The sequence below is a fragment of the Emiliania huxleyi genome (assembly GCF_000372725.1).
Source record: "Emiliania huxleyi CCMP1516 unplaced genomic scaffold EMIHUscaffold_7, whole genome shotgun sequence".
NCBI classification, from domain to species: domain Eukaryota; phylum Haptophyta; order Isochrysidales; family Noelaerhabdaceae; genus Emiliania; species Emiliania huxleyi.
In genome coordinates, this window is record NW_005196756.1 from 166,593 (window position 1) to 171,546 (window position 4,954).

Below are 4,954 nucleotides of genomic sequence, written 5' to 3' on the forward strand. Positions count from 1 at the left end.
CGAAATTGGGCAAAACGGGTGATTTCGGGCATCCGTGAAAATATCTGAAGATCCTACTATAGGATTCTCCCCAAACCTTGCTCAGCTGATCCAGCACGGGCCGTAGGCCAGCCCTGGGCAAAGAAACCAGCACCTCATCAGTCTTCCCTGAGCGTCACAGCTCGGTGATCGCGCCGGCCGGACACCACTGTAACGTCCGTTCCGGGCATTTGAACGCGACCTTCGGGGGCAAAGACATGGGCTCTATGGCTCAGACTGGACTCCTCTTGGTCCCTTCTGATGCCCTAGGCCACACCTGGGCCTTACCTGGGGTTCTAGGGGCCGGCCAGGGTTTGCCTCCCTAAAGGGGCCCGGAGGACCTTAAAGCAACTCTTTTCGCAGCGGCTTACTTAGGCGGCTCCACGTGGTGCACCTGTCTGTGTTAGTGTTAGACCTAAAGGTCGGCGCTTCGACCAACTAGGCCACCTTTTGCGCAAAACCTCCGAGAGAAGCTCCTGCCTGTCTGGTGAGCACTTCCACTTGAGCACTGGATAGGGTCGATTCCGCATGGTACGGGACCCCTCGATCGTCTCGCCCTCCCTCACTGGTGTGTTCATCGGGGCTCGGGGGGGGTCCTAACAAACACGGTACAGGATCGAGGTGCACGCTGCCGAAGCAGTGTCGTCCCCTCTCTCCCCGACGGCGATGGCGGTGTGACCGATCGAGCTACAAGAGGAACTTGTTCAGCAGGATCCGGGGTAGTCAGATGCACTACCTCACTGGGCATGAGACCACCGTACGACGCCCCCCGTCACCGTCTCGGGTTTGCGTGGAGTCGAACCACTCCGGGATGGGCAAGCCCATCAATTTTCACTATGTTTCTCCCCTGCACCTGCAGGGGATGGCGGGAGAGGGGTTCATCTGGTTAATTGTCAGAATTCCTGTTGTGCAAGAGGGGAGGGGGCTCTGACGGAGTGTGAGGCGGGAGAGGGCAGGGAATGGGCGCGGGGGAGGGGGGAGGGGGGGGGGGGGCTCAGCCGTGCAAAAAGCATCAAATAATAATAGTAACGAAGAAATATTGCCCGGCCGTGCATGAAGTCCGTTTCGATCTGGAGGAGACGGGTCAACCCCGTGAGGACCAGATCAGGTTCACATTGTCGTAGCCGGAGGGGATGTTGACCTTTATAGCTCTTGGGGCCACAAGTGCTTTGGTTTTTTCCCATCAGACCACTCGGGCAACTTTTACCAAATGCCAAAGTTGCACTTTACCACTCGGGCAAATTCGATTGCATTTTACCACTCGGGCAAACTCGATGAAACGACGGACGGAAAACGCGTTCGCGACTGCTCGCCGGAGAGCTATGCATGGAGCGGCCGGCGCGCCGCCGCAGCTCACCGATGGAGCCTGCGCCGCGGCTCAATCCACTGAGTGACGCAGCAGCATTGCGGCACATTCTCCGAGCGCGGCCTCTGGCGGTGCGAGTGCACAGAGATTGAGCAAAAGTCGACAAAACCACTGATCTGTGTGCAACGGATCTCCATGGCGGTCGCGCGCAGCGAAAGGACAACCGCAGGCCTCGGATGCTCGCCCGGATGCGGCCCCACCGTGCGAGTTGCAGACCCGGAGGTGGCCGACCCAGCTCACACCCAGAGAGGCCATGCCCAGGGTCAGGCATAAAAGGGGGGTGTTTTTCCGTCCGTCCAACACCTCAAAATGTCTGTTTTGTTAGACCTAAAGGTCGGCGCTTCGACCAACTAGGCCGGAGGGGGGGTCGGCCTTGAGAGCTTACGGGTGGTCTCACCGCGCCAGAGGCTCTGCCTGAGGCTCTGCCTCTCCTCTCGGGGATTGAACTGAGGAAGGGGGGGGGATCCTCCCTCTTCCCACCATCGATGCCGGGGCTCAACCAATCTGGAGAGGTCGTTACCATTCCTCCATACATCCTCCCGGCTTCATCGGCGGGCGTCTGGGAGTGTGTCGAGTGTCGTCAACTGGCCGGTGGTCTTTCAGTGTGGTGGGGTGGGTTTCGAGACCGTTCAGCGTCGATGCCGCCTTACTCACCTGTTCCCCGCTGGCGCGACCCCGCGCCGGCCAGCGGAGCAATTGCCCGCTCGGTCACCACCCCCGCCGGCGCGACGCGATCCGATCGACGCCGCCGCCGACGGGGCCGCCGGCACGGAGTATATTCCGTCTTCGCCGGTCGGGGTGTTGGTCCGGACATGGGCGACGCGACCACTGCCCTGCTCCAAAAAGGCCAGAGACCAGAGGCCAGTGCAGGTGGTCGCGCCGCCCCGCCCTGCGTCGCCCGCCGCCGCGCCGCGCCGCCGCCTCGCGTCGCCATGTACCGTGCCCAGCACCACGCCCCACCTATTTCGGAGTGAGGGCCGTAGCCCCAAGTGCCCCATCTCGCACGCTCTGGCCTGTGTCTGGTCTTAGCGTTATTTTGAGAGTAGACTCGAGTTGCCCCCTCGTCAGTCCTGCACGAAGCTTCCGCTCCGAGAATACGTACGGAATACAAGAGGGGTGGCGAATACGTCAGAAGTAAGTACGTAAGGCGATACGGAATACAAGGGGGGTGGCGAATAACGGCGTCACTTGAAGACGAGCAGAAAAGAATTTTACAACAAAACTCCCTCGCACAACACTGGGCACGGGACTGGCGCGCACTGGCACTAACACAGGAGCAGAAAAGAAAAGACCGACCCCCGGGACGCTTGAATTGACAGAGGCCTCAACCCTCAACCAAGTGGTTGACAGACCCCTTCAACCCCTCAACCACGCGGAATGGCTGTTCACACCCCCCGCGCAAAGGTCTGAACACATTCTCTGTGAACCATTCATGTCGTCTTCTTTAGACGCCTGGATGCTGCATTTGACGCGCCGTTTTTACGAGTACTTGCTTCAGCTACGTGCGTGAATGGGAGGTGTGATGCAAAGCCCGGAGGAGCGCTGACAGCCATCGAAATCCCCCGCACGGGGGGGTCCCGCTGGCCGACGTCATGGTCGTCCGCGGCTGAGCCCTGGCTGTCAGGCTGTCAGGTGCTGTCAGGTGATTCTGTCGGTCGGTCGGGCACTCTTGGGACTCTCAACCTGTTGGCACGCGCGAACTGCGAGTCCCATAGCGGGACTGTGGCCCTTTTTGCCCTACTTGAAGAAAGGCAAAAGAATTCTTAAGATACAAGCCTCTCTCACAGCACACTGGCACGACAAAAGAAAAGACAGCCAACGGGCGCTTGAATTGCTGCTCGGTGGTCGCGCTGGCCCATCACTCACGAGATGAAGCCCTGCGCCGACGTCCACCCGGGCGGCGCAGCGGGCGGAGCGCAGCGGCCCAGACAGACAAAGTCGAGGCAGTCCGTGCTCAACCTGCGGTCGCAGCTGAGGCTGTGCATCGAGGAGCGGTCCTCCGCGCAGCCGCCGGCCGGGGCCCTGGAGGGGGAGGCCCCTCTCGTTGACGTCTCCAACAAGCTGCGAACGTCACCGTCGCCTCGCGCTCTCAACCCCGACCCTCCCGAGCCGTACCTCCACGCCGCAGCGCCGCCGCCTCTCTTGGTGGACACGCCGCAGGCAGACGCCTTGCCCGCATCGCGCACAATCGACTCGTGCAGCAGCGATCGGCGCCGAATGGCTGCCATCCCACCGCAAGCTGCGCCATGGCGCGGCATCGCCGCGGATGCGGTCGCTTTTATCTCGTACGCGCTGGCAGAGGCGCTCGAGGCGCGGGAATGCGTCGATGCGGCGGCTGCCACCGGCGACGCGTCCGCCCGCGGCGAGGCGATTCGCAAGGCGTCTCGGTCCCTGCTTGGCCTCTGCTCGAGGCGTCTGCTCGCCTGCCCCACGTCGCCCGCCCTCGCCGCTTGCGCTAGCCAAACCGCCTGCTCAAGAGCCCGTTCCGGCCGCCCGCCTCCGTCCCCGCCCTCTCGCTCCGCGCCCCCACTGCCGCCCCCCCCCCCCCCAACCCCATCCCCCCATCACCGCCCGCCCGCCCCTCAGACTCGAGGCGCAGCGGGACGCGTGGGCGGCTCCTCCGACGCCGAGCTTTGCCAGCCTGGTCCGGGCCCTCTGGGGCGGGGCGGCCTGCATCAACCGCACGCGCTGGAGTCTCCTGTCCCTTTTCGGTAGGTCGAGTCCGAGTATGACGACAGCCTCGTCTCAACGCCGCTCCCCTCCATCCGCTGCGGAGCCGGCGTCCACGCGTGTGGCGCGCTCTCCAAAGGCCCGACAGGCACGCCCGTTGCTTTGGGGGAGGCTGCTGCCGCAAGCCCCGGCGCAAAGGACGCCGGCGTGCTGCACTCTAGCCGCGCGGCCACACTCCGCGGCCCGATGCGGCACCTCAGCTTTTAGATGCGCGAGAGTGAGCGTGGCGCGCTGTGTCGCACCCGGGGTACAGCCATGAGCAGCCTTGGCATTCCACACCCCAACCTGCGTGTGTGTGCACCGCAGGCAGCGTTCGCCAGGCATTGGAGACGTCCTGCCGCGCCGCGCCTCCAGCGCCGCGGAGTGGGCCGTCCTCGCGACGCGCGTCCAGGCGCGCGCTCTGCCCACCGCACCCACCGGGCCTTGTACGCGGGGTTTGTTGACTCAGCAAGCATGCTAGTACCCCTCTTGCTTCCCGCAACGCCCGCGCACACACAAGACAGAGACAGAGAGAGAGAGAGAGTGGGAAACCCCATGCGCTCGCCTATCATAGGCTCGCACGCGGGGCGCCGCCGTGCGGTGGGCGTGGCGAGAGGTGCGGGCGGCGTGGCGCGGCCGCGCAGTGGCGGTGGTCGAGCTGCGCTTTCGCTGCGAACTATGAGCATCAACTCTTCACACCACCGCGCCTGAACAGGTGGTTGAGCTGCACGCCTCGGAGCGGAAGTACGAGCGGCGCCTCTCACTGCTGCACTCGTCCTTCTACGCGCCGCTCGCCGCCGCCGGTGCGGCTTACGCCACCAAGCCGCACCCTTGTCGCCCCGCCACCCGCCCGGGGGGGCC

The 4,954-nt window shown here is 63.9% G+C and overlaps 1 protein-coding gene across 1 annotated transcript in view; it reads left to right on the forward strand.

Annotated features, from left to right (window-relative positions):
- Positions 1-4,733: 4,733 nt before the first annotated feature.
- Positions 4,734-4,954, forward strand: part of EMIHUDRAFT_448330 (hypothetical protein) — a gene marked incomplete at its 3' end in the record, with an annotated part of 2,770 nt that continues 2,549 nt past the window's right edge. Inside the window, exons 1-2 of the mRNA XM_005761743.1 lie at positions 4,734-4,742; positions 4,809-4,901. The remainder of the gene's footprint in view (positions 4,743-4,808; positions 4,902-4,954) is intronic.